General features: G+C 43.8%; 1 non-coding gene and 1 pseudogene across 1 annotated transcript; one reads left to right on the top strand and one right to left on the bottom strand.

The window, feature by feature from the left end:
- Positions 1-339: 339 nt before the first annotated feature.
- On the bottom strand, positions 340-4288 carry LOC101358097 (dynein light chain roadblock-type 1 pseudogene; annotated as a pseudogene).
- TRNAG-UCC (transfer RNA glycine (anticodon UCC)) lies at positions 806-876 on the top strand. Its single transcript has one exon. It is a non-coding gene; the product is annotated as a tRNA-Gly (tRNA).
- Positions 4289-17110: the final 12822 nt, after the last annotated feature.

Here is a 17110-nt window from a genome sequence, read left to right on the forward strand (position 1 = left end):
GAATTTTGGTTATTTTTAGTTAAAGAAAAACAACCTTTTCCAAGGGCAACAAGTAAACTGAAGGGTGTGGGCTTCTCACAAGCTCTTGCTTCAAACCCCAAAAGTAACCGCAGAGAGGATCTTCCCAGAAGGAGAAGACCTTGGCTGGAACTCAGGAGTGGCTGGCCAGCAGAGAGATTCCTTTAGTAGGGTGGGTGGAGCGACCAGCCCACCCTTGGTCACTAGATTGGTACAGGTGGGCTCTCAGGTGATTCCCACTTGTGGGGGGTGGCATGATTAACACTATTCTTCTTGGGGGACATTAAGTTAAGGAATAACACAGGGAGCCAGCAGAGTGGCTTATTCAGTTGGATTCTGAATCACAATCAGGAAATAGTCTTTATCTGGCGCAACTATAATTTCATTTTTCTTGAAGTGAATTCGAAGGAAGATGAGGTCATTCTAGGGGTCAATTTCATCCCTTCGAGATGAAATTGTGCATGAGGTTGGCGTACTGTGTGGTGGTGGAATTGTCAGCGGTGCTCTTGATGGAAATGCCTTGTGTGTTCACCATAATCATTCCCTGCATTCCCTTCTGGCTCTGAAGTCCCTTCAGTGTTTCTTCCACCTTGCCTTCTTGGGCAGATCAGGTAGCTCCATGTAGCCGGCCACCAGATAGATTTTTTAAAGACACAGAAGGGTATTAATGTACATTCTAGATTAAGAAGTCAACATGAAACTTCACTGGGATCAAGAGCACAGAAGGTGAAGTGGCAGTTTAACGGAGGCAGGGAATGAATTAGATTTGTAGTCACATTGAAATGAGGCATTGGTGGTTCAGTGGTAGAATTCTTGCCTTCCACGTGGGAAACCTGGGTTCAATTCCCAGCCAATGCACCTCGTGCGCAGCTACCACCCACCTATCATTAGAGTCTTGTGTGTTGCTGTGATGCCAAACAGGTTTCAGTGGAGCTTCCAGACTGTGATGGACTAGGAAAAAAGGTCTGGTGATCTGCTTCCAAAAATCAGCCAGTGAAAACCCTATGGATCACAATGGTTCAATACCCAAATGATCATGGAGATGGCACAGGACAGGGCAGCAATACCTTCCATTGTGCATGAGGTCGCCATGAGTTGGGGCTGCCTCAATGGCAACTAACAAGAACCACAAAACTGAAACATGCCAAAGAAAATATTCAGAGAAAATATGGGACAGGACAGGGCTGGAGAGGTAGACATCAGCATAAGAGATTTGGTAATAAAAACAACCATTTATTATAACACTCAATATATATATGCCAGACCTGTTCTAAGCACTTTATTCACATGAGTTCTTTTAGTCCTCACAATACAGTACAGATACTCCTGCCTCGATTTTACTTAAAAGGAAACTGACACTCCAAAAAGTGGTTTACCAAGGCCATCCAGCAATGAGCAGGATTCAAACCCAGATACTCCAGAATCTGTGTGCTGGAGCTGTGGACACAAACGAGGTTATCCAGGAATGGAATAAAGCGTGTTTTCCATCTTTGTCTCCAAAACGCAGTGAGCCTCTATTCATGTGAATGCTTTGGCTTTTTATTAATATTTTTGTTCAAAATTATTTTTTTGTCCATGGCTTTTTTTAAAAACATAACTTGGGATCCTTTTGGCTATAAATAACTTTACACACTGACTTGGCAAGCCAAATCATATTCAGGATGTCCCAAGGTAGGGCAGCTACCCTGTGTTGATTAATTCAATGGCTCGGTGTCATGGAGAAGCCTGGTTATTTCCATTCTGCATCTTCAGCACATCAGTTAGGCCATTAAGCTAACTCACCCTGTGGACAAGAGAGAGCTGCCAGAGTTGTCTTCAGGTTAACACACTGAGACATTACAACACCCATTGGGAAGTCAGGTCACCTCTTCTTGCATGTCCTTCTGTTGTTGTTCGGTGCCGTCGAGTCAGTTCCGACTCACAGTGACCCCGTGCGCAACAGAACAAAACACTGCCCAGTCCTGTACCATCCTCACAGTCATTGCTATGCTTGAGCCCATTGTTGCAGCCACTGTGTCCGTCCATCTCATGGAGGGTCTTCCTCTTTTTTGCTGACTCTCTACTTTACCAAGCTTGTTGTCCTTCTCCAGGGACTGATCCCTCCTAATAACATGACCAAAGTATGTGAGACAAAGTCTCACCATCCTTGCTTCTAAGGAGCATTCTGGCTGTACTTTGTTCTTTCTTCTGATAGTCCATGGTACATTCAATATTCTTCCCAACACCATAATTCGGTGGTATCAATTCTTCTTCAGTCTTCCTTATTCATTTTCCAGCTTTTGCATGCATATGAGGCGATTGAAAACACCATGGCTTGGGTCAGGTGCACCTTAGTCCTTAAAGTGAAATCTTTGCTTTTTAACACTTTAAAGAAGTCTTTTGCAGCAGATTTGCCCAATACAATACATTGTTTGATTTCTTAACTGTTGCTTCCATGGGCGTTGACTGTGGATCCAAGTAAAATGAAATCCTTGACAACTTCAGTCTTTTCTCCATTTATCATGATGTTGCTTATTGGTCCAGTTGTGAGGATTTTTGTTTTCTTCATATTGAGGTGTAATCCATACTGAAGACTGTAGTCTTTGATCTTCATCAGTAAGTGCTTCAAGTCCTCTTCACTTGAAGCAAGCAAGGTTGTATCATCTGCATATCGCAGGTTGTCAGTGAGTCTTCCTCCAATTCTGATGCCCTGTTCTTCACATAGTCCAGCTTCTGGGATTATTTGCTCAGCATACAAATTGAATAAGTATGATGAAAGGACACAACCCTGATGCACAGCATGATTAATGTAATTGATATCACTAAATTTTACACAGGAAAAACGTTGAACTGGCAAATGTTGCAGTACATTTATTTTTACAACAATAAAAAAAACCTTATCATGAAGAGTAGCTTGAACAGTGTTTGCCTTCTTTTTGACATATAATGTACGATAGGGAGTGAGCATAGGCAATTGTTATACTCCTTTCTAAGTCTGGATCAACTTCAAACATTTTATCCTTTGAGCTTTAAGAACATTTCCTGGTGCCACTTCCTCTGGGACATCTTCATCCTCATAGTCACAACCACACTTTGCTCATTTATGTCGAGGAGTTCACCTAAACTAAGTTCCTCTGGCTGCACACATACATGGCGTCTCCACAACGGTGGCAGCGTCAACATGCCCAGGGTGAGCTATTTTTTCTAAACTTCCATTTATGTTCAGCTCAAATTGCACTTTCCATGTTGTCACTTTTCATTTCTTTGGTACGCTTTCATTTTTGTTAGCCAGTTCCTTCTTTCAGTTACCTGTTTTTGTAAAATGTCGTGTGGGTTTGTCACTGATAGACCAGGAAACAGCACAAGACATGCTTTTCTGAACACCAGTTTGGAGGTGACCAATAACAATTTCTTTGAAAGTAGCATCGTGAATGATCACTGATCATGATGGGCATCTGTTATTTATGCAGTGATTTGTGGACTGAAGAGCTAGCAGCAAAGTTTGTACTTTATGCAATTATGCACAGCTAATATACCGTAACAACTGAAATTTGAATTGTGTTCCCAGAGGGACTGAGGTCATTTAACTAAACCATAGTAACTGAAATCTATGCATATCAGAACCATGCGAAGAAAGGACTTCCTGTATATATGAGGTAGACAAATGAGTATAATAAACCCCCAGGTATCCCTCACCTACCTTCAACCATCATCAACTTATGGCCCTCCAATTCCCTGTATAATTCTGAATCAAATTCCAGATATCTCATAATTTCATACATAAATATCTCTATTTCTGTAGTTCAGAATGGGATTTGAACCCAGCTCTGTCAAATTGCAGAGTCTGAGCTCTTAATGACACACTCTACAGTACCCTGGGGAAGGTAGTAAACACAGAAATGGAATGGCACCTGAACAAGTATTTGCTCCTTTAGTACTGACAACAATCCAGGGAAGTATTGTCTTCATTTTCTCAGATGAGGAAACTGAGGCACAAAGGAGGAAAGTAAACTGTCCAAGATCACACAGGTTGCGTCAGGTTTTAAATCCAGATCTCCTGATGCTATGTCCCATTCTCTGTCCTCTACATCACAACTGCATGGAAGGAGACTCCTTAGCCTCCCATGGTGACCGACTCTCTCCTGTGCCCAACCTCCTGCACCAGTTAGGCCCTCCCCCCACATTATGGTCAAAAAGTTGGTTGTTGTTGTCATTAGGTGCTGTCAGGTCAGTTTCGATTCATCGAAAATTTGTGTATAGTCGTACCCAACGTCATCTGGTCCTGCGCCATCTTCACAGTCACTGGTATATTTGAGCCCACTGCTGCAGCCACTGTGTCAGTCCATCTCACTGAGGGTCTCACCCTTGTTTGCTGATCCTCTACTTTACCAAGCACGATGTCCTTCTCCAGCGATTGGTCCCTCCTGATGATGTGTCCAAAGTAAGAGAGATGAAGTCTCTCTATCCTTGCTTCTAAGGAGCATTCTGGCTGTACTACCACCAAGACCGATTTGTTCATTCTTCTGGCAGTCCATGGCATATGCTTCACCAGGACCATAGTTCAAACACGTCAACTCTTCTGTTTTCCTTTCTCATTATCCAGCTTTCGCATGTATATGAGGCGATTGAAAAACCATGGCTTAGGACCTATGTAGGATGCCCTGAGTGGAACAAGCGGTTAAGCACTTGAGTACTAGCTGAAGAGCTGGCAGTTCGAACCCACCCAGTGGTGCCGCAGAAGGCAGGCCTGGCAATCTGCTTCCAAAAGGTCACAGCCTTGAAAACCCTATGGAACAGTTCTAATCTGCATACTTAGGGTTACCACGAGTTGGAATGGACTGAACAGCAACTAATAACAACAGGAACCATGTCTTACTTCTTTCTGTCCATGCTCCTGGACTTATTGGAATATGCTTTCAGTGGAGATAAGAACTCAGCATAAATCCTTGCACAGATGTTGACTTCTCCCAATCCTGGGGTAAATGGCTTCTACTGGCACTGAATCCATTGCCAGGGCCACAGCTGCTGCATACTCAGAGGTCTCAGAGGAGCCCTGGTCTATCAGCAATCCTCCCCTCCCCTCCTACCACCCCCCGCCACCCCCAAGATGTCCTTTCTGCCACTGACTCAAAAATAGCCCCTGTAGCAGGTTGCTGGACTGAATCTGGTATGCCCCCCTCCCCAGGCCTTATCAGGATCTGAATTAAAGTACTCTCTGCTTCCTGCCCAAATAGCTCAGCTCTTGGTTGTGGCCTCCCTGTGCTGAGGATCTGGCACAGGAAGAAACATTGCCTGGAGCTCTCATACTGTGTAAACAGCAGAGGAGAGGGGGAGGAGGAGGAGGAAAGGAGGGAAGAAGCCCTGACTGGCACTCTATCTGATGCCTCTCTGAACCCTGCCACTAATTCTAATTCCTCAATCAGGGGAGGCGAGGCCTCAGGATGCCTTCTCAGTGGTATCTTTCCTTTCTTTTACTACAGCTTTCTGAGTTCCCCACCAGTGTTTCTTCTGTGCCAGAACAAAGGCACATTTCTCTCCCACCCCGAAATGAACCCTCTCAGCCCCCTTTGATGCAGTTCCCCAACAGTCTCAGAAGTGACTCTGGGGTGCGACTGGGGCAAGGCTATCTGGGGAAGGAGGGAGGAGGCACCAAGAACAGAGGGATTAGGGCAGCCAAAAGGAGGGGAAGTGGGTGACTCCGTTTAGTGTCCCTTTAGATACGAGGCACTGTGGCCTTACATGTGGTCTCACATTGGCATGGACAATCACTATTTTGTCTGCTCAAATCCACCCACCCCACCCCATCCTTATTTTTGGTAACAGCATTTACATACACTCCTTTTTCTAGAGAATTTCCTTTCCCTGCTGTGGCTCCCATTCCCTGTCTCCAGTTTGGTGGGACTGCCAATCACAAGCCCCTCCTTTCCTCACCACAGGGGTGGGCATGCCACCCGGATCTGCCAATCAGAGCCTTCCCTGGACTTCTATATGTGATACTAAGAAAGAGAAGCGCTTCTTCCCTCTGGGGTTGCTAAACAAAGTAAAATAAAACGGAAACCTCTTGTATGGAGGAAGCTCGCTTGTGTAGGAGAAAAATGAGAGCAGCTCATAGAAAGAAGCAGAGCTGAGTGTGTGTGTGTGTGTGTGTGTGTGTGTGTGTGTGTGTGTAGAGAGAGAGAGAGAAAGATTGAGTATGATAGAGAGAAAAAGGAAGGAAGAAAGGGACCTGACGACTATATTTTAATCTCTGAATTAAGTCATAATGTAAACTAGCAATACATCTGCGAACCAATAAACTCTCTTTCGGCCATAAGCTAGTTTGAATTGGGTTTCCAAAACTTTGAATAGAAAGAATCATAATAAACTCCCTCAGTCCTCACGGCAGTCCTACGAAGTAGTCCAGGCTCAGAGAAATGACTTGTCCAAAGGTCAGTTAGCTGGTCACTGGTGAACCAAGATTCACACCAGGTTCCTCTGATCCCCCAGCTCTGCTGCTGATCATCTGTCAAGCTGCCTTCCAAAGATGGTATACTTGTTTCCTGAGGCTACAAGACAAAGTAAAACCACAGGAACTTGTTCTGTCACCGTTCTGGAGGCTAGAAGTCCAAAACCAAGGTATTGGCAAGTCCATGCTCTCTCTCAAGGCTCTGGGGAAGTATCCTTTGTTGCTTTTTCCCGGCTTCTGGCAGCGACTGTTGTAACATAATCCTTGGCATGTTTTGGCGGCAATTGCATCACTCCCGTCTACGACACCATTGGCAAATGGTGTTCTCCCTGTGTGTCTTTGTCCAAATTTCCCTCATTTTTCAAGGGCACCAGTCACTGGATTAGAGCCTACTCTAATCCAGTATGACCTCATCTTAACTCGAACATCTGCAAAGACTCTATTTCCAAATAAAGTCACATTCACAGATACCAGGGGTTAGGGACTTGAACATATCTTTTGGGGAACACAGTTCAATCCACAACAATAGGTAAAAACTGTCCTGCCACAAAGAAAGTCTGCAAGCAAAATGAGACCTTTATACGACTATAAAGCAATGTTAAAAATAATCAAGTCTCACTGAAATATGAACATAATGTTTATTCTGAACAGTTATTCTATATGCATATAAGGAGACCATTTTGATTCCAGAAAAAGCAAATGGTTTGAAGAAGCTAGGCACAATGAGGCTTATAAAGAGAGACAAGGGAAAAGAATAGAAGATCAACCACTGGCTAATCTTAACATGATTGACTGGACCCTGCCTTCCCCTCTGTTATTGAGATGAACTGACATTGGGTTACTTCTGGCCTGGCTGCTAATAATCTGGCTTTCTACCCACCTGCAGCCATGAGGCCTTCTGAGATTTAAATTAGGAGGTCAGGGTTTGACAACTATCCTTTTCTGTCAGGAGAGGACAAATCTACATTGCTGTAGAGCAGTTTCCGGCAGGCTTTTGCAGTTTGGGTCAGGCTTTTTATGGTTAATATTTGGTCTCATGGACAAGTGTAAAAATGGCGTGGCGAGGGTGTGGCGTCTCACCTCTAACTTCACAAGGGGGAAGGAGAATCAAGATCCTCAGCCCAAGGCTGATTCCTATGAGGTGGAGGTCAGACATGCCTCCACCCTCCAACCTTTTTACCAATTTTGACACCACCATCCCTCCCACAGCACTCTCTACTTCTCTGCTGAGTTTGATAATTAGTTGCAATGGCCACATAAAACTCACAGATAATACTCACCATTACAGGGCTTATCAGGTTACAGGGTAAATTGTAACAGGCTACAATTCAGGCTCAGGACTGCTCAGGATACAGTTCTTCCATCAACAGACTGTTCACAAGGTGCTCGCAGACAGGTCTCTCTCTGACACTCAGCCCATTGGCCTGGCCTCTGCCCTGCTCAGGTGTTACAAAGTTCTTTGGCTCTGCCGATAAGTGCCCGAGGCACACCGCTCTGCCAGTAAGCCTCATCTCAAGGGGTTCGGCTCTAGCTCCGTGGGGGCAAACCTGTCTCCACCAAGTGCCTGGAGGCACCCTACTCTACAACAAGGCACTCAGCTTTCTCACTTAGTGGGCCTGGAAGCCCACCACGAAGTCTCTGCTGGTGTCTCCTGCCACTGTTTCTCTGCCACCGGTTCTCGCTGTCTTCGGTGTTACAGCTCTCTCGTCCCCCCGACCCCCGACCCCCATCTCTTGGTTCCAGGAGCTTCTCAGCGCAGAGATCCCAGGTCCAAAGGACTCGCTCTGCTCTTGGCTCTTCTTCCTTGGTGGTGGTGGGATCCTCTCTTCCCACCTCTGGGATGGCTCAATCCCCTTGGTGGGCCACGCTTACCTTATTTGCACAGTCCCACCCAATCGCTTGGGTAGGAGTTACAAGACCATGGGGAGAAATGCCACACCAAAGGGATCCATCACACTGCAACAAGAAAAGCCTTAAAATCAAATTAAGATGTCTGTTGTTAATTTTCCTGTTCAACAGCAAGAAAGAAAACAGTGCTGTAACAGATACAAATAGCATCTGGCAGGGCCCACAGGGGAGGATGTGGCCACGGTTGTACCTCCAGTCAGCCCGGGCCCAGCGTTAAGGCATCACTGAACACTCAATTCCCAAAGAAGCCCCAGAGTGACCAGTCTCCCAAAGTGGCTTAGGGTTTTCATGGACACTTGTCTTTTAGTGCTATGCGACCAACAGCTATCACAACCCTGAACAGACGCTCAAAGCTGCCAGCTGTGGCCACCGTTTGCAGAGCTTGGGCTTGTTTGTGACTCTGCCACTCGTCTTTGCAACTGTGCTGAAACCTTTGCTCCAGAAGCGCCCCGCCCCACCCCCATTCCTGATGACCGCTCTGCCATCTGATCAGTCGGCTGCAGTTCCTTCCTGCTACAACCACAGAGACTGCGGTTGAGTGGGGATTGGAAAAAGTAGGTGTGGATGTTTATTTCCAGGCATCTACTGAGGGAATGAGTTTGCACATGCCTTTTGCAAGCTATTTATAAAGTGTGCCATCTATTCAATTATTTCTTCCTAGAGTCTAAAGCAGTGGTTTTCAATCTTTTGTTTGTTTGTTTCCCTACTGGAGGTCACTTTAAACAGGACGAAATAACCCAGAACCAATCTACCCCATCCTTTCTCACCACAGGGATAGTATCGAGGGGCCAATGTAAAGTATATTTTGGGGGATTACGTGTACATGTGCTTTAGCAATCAAGGCATAAGTGATTCACATTTAAACTGCAATGCATAATTGTCTTTGGCTGTAATTACTGGAAAATTAGAACCAAAAATACTGTTGAAGCAAATCTACATCCCTACCCACTTTAACCAAACAAATCCCAATTAACTCGATAATGATGGGACTAAATTGGCAGTAAATTATAATTAAAAGCAAGAATAGTAGCCATTTACTTCTTAGACCCAACTAAACACCTCGTGGAACTGGTTTTCTGGGTTTGAAGGGTTAGGACCATAGGCTCGTGGGACATCTCAGTCAACTGGCGTAATACAGTTCACAAAGTTATGTTCTACGTCCTAGTTTGCTGAGTAGTGTCTGAGGTCTTAAAAGCTTCTGAGTGGCCATCCGAGATACAACTATTGGTCTTTACTTGTCCGGAGCAAAAGAGAAAGAAGGAAACCAAAGACTCAAAGAAGAAACTTGTCTACAGGACAAATAGCTTACAGGAACCACAGCCTCAACCCTGAGACCAGAAGAACTCGATGGCGCCTGGCTACCACTGCCAACCATTCTAATCAGGGCCACAGTAGATGGACTCTGATAGAATGGGAGAAAAATGTGGAATAGGACCTCAAATTCCTTAAAAAAAAAAGACTTGACTGGCTGAGACTGGAAAACTCCCTGAGATTATTGTCCTGATATTCTCTTTAAACCTTGAACCAAAACTAACCCCTGAGGTCACCTTGTAGCTGAATAACAGATTAGCTCACAAAATAATAAGTATCATCCATAAGTAATGTGCTCGTTTAGGAAATCACCTATATGAGACCAAATGGTCAACAATTACTTTAACACAAAGATGAGAATTTAAGGGGGCAGGGAAACTAGATTAATGGAAACAAAACACCCAGAATGGAAATAATGAGAATGTTGACACATTGTGAAGAATGTAACCAATGTCACTGAACAATTTGTGTACAAATTGTTGAATAGGAACCTAAACTGCTATGTAAACCTTTACCTGAAACACGATAAAGTATTATTAAAAAAAAAAAAAAAGAATAGTAGCCATTGAAAACCTTAACTCACACACGACAACCCTGAAAGTACAATAATGACAAAGCATCAGTCCAGAGAATGTCAGGGGCCTGCCAGGTGCAATCAGAAACCGGACATATTGGTGGTGGAATACCAAATTATAATCCTCAATAAAATTTGGTAATGTTAATTTTGGTTTATAAATTCTAAATTAGATTGTTGTTGCTGTTGTTAGGTGCTGTCCAGTCACTTTCAACTCATAGTGACCCTACGTACAACACAACAAAGCACTGCCCGGTTCTGCGCCATCCTCACAATCCTTGCTATGGTTTGGCACATTGTTGCAGCCACTGTGTCAATCCACTGTGTCTTCCTTCTTGACTCTTTGAGGGTCTTCCTCTTTTTTGCTGACCCTCTGCTTTGCCAAGTATGATGTCCTTCTCCAGGGACTGATCCCTCCTGATAATATGTCCAAAGTATGTGAGAAGTCTTGCCATCCTTGCTTCTGAGGAGCATTCTGGCTGTACTTCTTCCAAGACAGATTTATTCGTTTTTCTGGTAGTCCACTGTATATTCAAAATTCTTCACCAATACCATAATTCAAAGGCACCAATTCCTCTTCAGTCTTCCTTATTCATTGCCCAGCTTTCACATGCATATGAGGCTTGGTCAGGCACAGCTTAGTCCTTAAAGTGACTTCTTCGATTTTTGACACTTTAAAAAGGTCTTTTGCAGGGGACTTGCCCAATGCAATGTATCATTTGGTTTCATTACTGCTGCTTCTATGGGTGTTGATTGTGGATCCAAGTAAAGTGAAATCCTTGACAACTTCAATCTTTTCTACTTGTCACGATGTTGCTTATTGGTCTAGTTGTGAGGATTTTTGTTTTCTTCATGTTGAGGTGTAATCCATACTGAAGACTGTAGTCTTTGATCTTCATCAGTAAGTGCTTCAAGTCCACTTCGCTTTCAGCAAGCAAGGTATGCAGATATGACAGCTGCATACTGCACATTGTTAATGAGTCTTTCTCCAATCCTGATGCCCCGTTCTTCTTTCTATAGTCCAGTTCTTGGATTATTTTCTCAGCATACAGATTGAATAAGTATGGTGAAAAGATACAACCCTGACACACACCTTTCCTGATTTTAAACCATTCAGAATCCCCTTGTTCTGTTCGAACAACTGCCTCTCATACAGCTTCCTCTTTGTACAGGTTCCTCATGATCACAATTAAGTGTTCTGGAATTCCCATTCTTTGCAATGTTATCCATAATTTGTTATGATCCACACAGTCGGATGCCTTTGCATAGTCAATGAAACACAGGTAAACATCTTTCTGGTATTCTCTGCTTTCAACCAGGATCCATCTGACTTCGGCAATGATATTCCTGGTTCCATGTCCTCTTCTGAATCCAGCTTGAATTTCTGCCAGTTCCCTGTCAATGTACTGCCGCAGCTGCTTTTGAATGATCTTCAGCAAAATTTTACTTGCGTGTGATATTAATGATATTGTTCGATAATTTCTGCGTCCTGTTGGATCACCTTTCTTCGGAATAGACACAAATATGAATCTCTTCCAGTGAGTTGGCCAGGTAGCTGTCTTCCAAATTTCTTAACATAGATGAGGGAGCTCTTCCAATGCTGTATCCATTTGTTGAAACATCTCAACTGATATTCTGTCAATTCCTGGAGCCTTGTTTTTCACCAGTGCCTTCAGTGCAGCTTGGACTTCTTCCTTCAGTACCATTAGTTCTTGATCATATGCTACCTCCTGAAATGGTCGAACGTCAACCAATTCTTTTTGCTACAGTGACTCTGTGTATTCCTTCCATCTTCTTTTGATGCCTCCTGCGTCGTTTAATATTTTCCCCATAGAATCCTTCACTATTGCAGCTTGAGGCTTGAATTTTCTCTTTAGTTCCTTCAGCTTGAGAAATGCCGAGTGTGTTCTCGCCTTTTGCTTTTCTAACTCTAGGTCTTTGCACATTTCATTATAATACTTTACTTTGTCTTCTTGAGCCACTCTTTGAAATATTTTGCTCAGCTCTTTTACTTCATCATTTCTTCTTTCGATTTAGCTACTCTATGTTCAAGAGCAAATTTCAGAGTCTCTGCTGACATCCATTTCAGTCTTTTCTTTCTTTCCTGTCTTTTCAATGACTTCTTGCTTTCTTCATTTGTGATTTCCTTGATGTCATCCCACAACTGGTCTGGTCTTTGGTCATTACTATTCAATGCATCAAGTCTATTCTTGAGATAGTCTCTAAATTCAGGTGGAATATACTCAGGGTCATACTTTGGCTCTTGTGGACTTGTTCTAATTTTCTTCAGCTTCAGCCTGAACTTGCATATAAGCAATTGACGGTCTGCTCCACAGTCAGCCTCTGGCCTTGTTTGGATTGATAACGTTGAGCTTTTCCATCCTCTCTTTCCACAAATGTAGTCAGTTTGATTCCTGTGTATTCCACCTGGGGCGGTGCACGTGTACAGTTGCCGTTTATGTTGGTGAGAAAGTTATTTGCAACGAAGAAGTCATTGGTCCTGCAAAATTCTATCATGCCATCTCTGGCATCGTTTCTATCACCAAGGCCATATTTTCCAACTACTGTTCCTTGTTCTTTGTTTCCAACTTTCACATTCCAATCACCAGTAATTATCAGTGCATCTTGATTGCTGCATGTTTGATCAATTTCAGACTGGAAAAGTTGGTAAAAATCTTCAATTTCCTCATCTTTGGCATCAGTGGTTGGTTCGTAAATTTGAGCAATAGTCTTCCTTGCAGGCATATGGATATTATCCTATCACTGATGCATTGTACTTCAGGATAGATCTTGAAATGTTCTTTTTGACAAAGAATGCAATGCCATTCCTCTTCAATTTGTCGTTCCTGGTGTAGTAGACCATATGATTGTCTGATTCGAAATGGCCACTACCAGTCCATTTCAGCTCACTAAGACCTAGAGTATCAATGTTTATGCATTCTATTTCATTTTTGATGACTTCCTGTTTTATTAAATTTGTACTTTGTACAGTCAACATTCCTATTATTAATGGATGTTTGCAGCTGTTTCTTCTCATTTTGAGTCATGCCACATCAGCAAATGAAAGTCTCGAAAGCTTGACTCCATCCATGTCATTAAGGTCAACTCTGCTTTGAGGAGGTAGCTCTTCCACAGTTATATTTTGAGTGCCTTCCAACCTGAGGGGCTCACCTTCTGGTACTATATCAGACGATGTTCTCTCCTATTCGTAAGGTTTTCACTGGCTAGCTTTTTCAGAAGTAGACCTCCAGGTCCTTCCTCCTAGTCTGTCTTAATCTGGAAGCTCAGCTGAAACCTGTCCACGAAGGGCAACCCTGCTGGTTGGTATTTGAAATACCAGTGGCGTAGCTTTCGGCATCACAGCAACATGCAAACCATCCCAATACGACAAACTGACAGAGGTGTGGGGCCCAATTACATGAACTGGTAATAATTCACTTAGCAAGTTATTAGTAAGTAGATCTTAAAGGTACATAAGAATGAGAATGTATGAATTTGTAAATCATTCATCCCAAAGGACTAAAAGGAAGAATTGCTGTCTTGGATTTGTTTAAAGCCTGGCAGGTGGGCCTTAGGTAGCATTTTGAGGATCTGGTTGAAGGGCATCTGGAACAGAACTGAATTATTGCTCTTTGGGATCTCAGCCCATGGCAGGGGCTGAAACATAAGACCCAAAAGTCAGGGGCATTAATTCCAACCCTGTTGCTTTCTACAATAAAAGTCATGCCAGGACATCCTGACACTCCCAGCTAGGTTAGCACTGAGGTTAATGTGTTGGGAAATTTTTCCACACTTGCTAATTAAATTAAAAAAAAAAAAAAAACTCCTGAAAGCCTTGAAGATGGATGTTTGCAACTAACGGAAGAGTTGTGATATTTATTTGTGGTTTAAAAATTAGGTGAAGGAAAGACTAGCAAGCCATCAGTTAGAACACCAGTCGCCAGAAGGGTCCAATGCCTGGGTATTTCGACCGTAGAAAACAACACTTAAATGTTAACAGCTGATCCAACTAGGAACTTTGCTGCTGTGCTTAGTTGCCGTCAGCTCAGCCCCTGACTAAGGGTGATCCCGCGCACCACGGAACCAAACGCCGCTGAGCCTGGCATCATCCCCATGAATCGGTAGCAGATTGACTGTTGGGTTTTCATTGGTTGATTTTCAGAAGTAGATGGCCAGGCCTTTCTTCCCAGTCTGTCTTAGTCTGGAAGCTCTGCAGAAACCTGTTCAGCAACATAGCAACACATAAGCCTCCAATGACGGATGGGTGGTAGCTCCACGTGAGGTGTGTTGACCGGGAGTAAAACATTAGCCTTCCGGGTTTGTGCAAACCAGTTCACACAAGCAGCCTCTGGTACCCCCTCAGAGTCATAAAGGGCAGCTGTCACACAAGGGGCAGCATTCCCCATCAAGCAGAGCAGAAGGCCCATTACAGGAGTCAAATGCCAACCTACTGAGGGGAACCTGGGACCAAAGTCTCACAGCCTCTAGCTGGGAATGCTGACTAGGGCCCCTTAGAGCAGAAACACAGCCCCAATTAGGGTATGGGCACTGCTACTTCTAACCACTTAGCCCAAATTAACACTGAGCTAAATAAGGGAAGATTTCAGTTAAGCAGATATTTTGAGAATGCCTGCAGAGTCACTGGAATGGGTTGTCGACTTTCTTCATCAACAGTGAGAAATTTTCCCAGGGTGCCTGAGACAAAACAAGTTTACATGATGTGGCTCCTGACTCTCCAGGGACCTGCCCACCTGAAGCAGGGAGATAAAAGTGAACTGGGGTCACACCTGATAATTTTAAAGATAAACATTCTCCAGGTTTTAAAAAGTCAATTTCTCCAAGAAACACTTTGCACAAGTAATTCCCTAGCCTGTATGTATTTTGTATTCTCTATATAGTCTGCAAATGTTTTGCATATTGGAGACAAGGAGATAGTCAGTGTTTACTTTGAACATAAGAGGACTATAACTTGAGGAGAAAGCCTGTGTCCAATCTATGTGCAAATAGTCTGTTTTCCACTCATTAGAAATTTGTTGAGGGTCCACTCTGCTCTGCACTGTGCTTGGAAACAGTGTGCGATGGAAGGAGATAGAAGGGAAAGGTGGATACAAAGAATGGGACACTGGTCCTCAATAAGCTTCAAGTCTAATGGGGGTGTTGTAGGTTGGGTTCCCAGAGTCTGAGATGATTGGGAGCAGGAAGTTCTCCAGAGCAACATCTGCATGGGACTGAAGTGAGCAGGATTGGACAGAGGGGGAAGTTGAACTGTAATTCAACAAAAGCCTCCATGGGGAGCTCTGAAGCTGAGAAGTCCTGAATTGAGGCAAAAAAGATGTGCTTTTGTACACATTGTTGGGATCACTGGGTACACCTCCCCCCCCACCCAGAGGGAAAACAGCCTTGGACAAGACAGCTCCGTTCTGTGGAGAGAAATTTCTGGGGATGGACTCAGCTGGGAGCTTTCAGCAGACAACATCCCCAAAACTTGGAAGAATGCATGCCTTGACCCCGAAGGTGGGAGTCTGAGCAGCACACCACAGTATCCACTACAAGGGAGTGTCACACAATATTTGAATAATTCAAAGCCTGATATGACCTAATAGTGCTATAAGAAGATGCAGATATAGTAGAATGTGCCTTCAGGAGGTGGAGGGGTAACATCTGATAAAGGGCTAGAAAAGTTCCCTGAGGAAGTTGAGGTCCAGGGTCTATACAAGTCCTCCTAGGAGAAGACCTGTTGTTGTTGTTATTATGTGCTGTGGACTCATAGCGACCTATTTGACAGAGTAGAACTTCCCCATACGGTTTCCTAGGCTGTAATCTTTACGGGAGCAGATTGCCAGGTCTTTTCTTCTGCGGAGCGGATGATGAGTTTGAACTGCCCACCTAAAGTGATGGAATCACACTTTTCCAGGTGATGGGGAAGGAGAATGGAGCAGATAGGAGGAGAGAGAGCTGCAGGGTCCTCCTTCCCTAGCACTCACAGAGCCCCAGTCCCGGTTGGCAATCACTTCTAGCTCCAACATCAAATGGTCTCCTCAGGGTCAGGACCCCACTGACAGTACTGGTAGAGGGCTGCCCACAAAAGGTCTTTAAGATTTGTTCACTTGACTGCCCAACTGGCTGACCTGATTGAGCAATCCCTGTTTGGTCCAGGAACAAACTGACCCAGGGTGACCCCAGAATTCTTAGGCTAGGTGGCATTTTGCTAAGGCAATGCCTCCCATTTTCAAGATTATTTGTCCCTATCAAGTCAGGTTGTTCACCCCCTTTTAAAGTATGAGAGTCAAGAGTAGGGTGCCTAGAGGTACTTTTCTGGGATTAGAATGGATGGACGCTTAGGACATGAGAAAGCATAGACTGCTCCACTCTCTGGCAAGGCAAAGGGTATTTTTATCAGTTTTTCACCCTATAATTTATTCATGTATTTTTTGTTGTTGAGAATATACACAGCAGAACATTCACCAATTCAACAATTTCTACATGTACAATTCAGTGACATTGATTGTGTTCCTCCAGTTGTACAACCATTCTCACCCTCCTTTTCTGAGTTGTTCCTCCCCTATTAACATAAAATCACTACCTCCTCAGTTTCCTATCTAATCTTTGAGTTGCTGTTGTCAATTGCATCCCATATAGATAGATCTTGAAAGAGCACAATGCTCAAGGCAGACATTCTTTACTAGTTAAATTTAACTATTGTTTGGTTTAAAGAAGACTTCAGGGGACATTTTTGGTTTAGGTTTAAAGACTATCCCAGGGCAATAGTTTCAAGAGTTTATTCAGCCTCTATGGCTCCAGAAATTCTGGATTCCTTGAGAATTAGAAATTCCGTTGTGCATTTTCTCCTTTTCGATCAGGATTCTTCTATAGGA

This window comes from Trichechus manatus, unplaced genomic scaffold, assembly GCF_000243295.1.
Source record: "Trichechus manatus latirostris isolate Lorelei unplaced genomic scaffold, TriManLat1.0 scaffold00187, whole genome shotgun sequence".
Taxonomy (NCBI): Eukaryota; Metazoa; Chordata; class Mammalia; order Sirenia; family Trichechidae; genus Trichechus; species Trichechus manatus.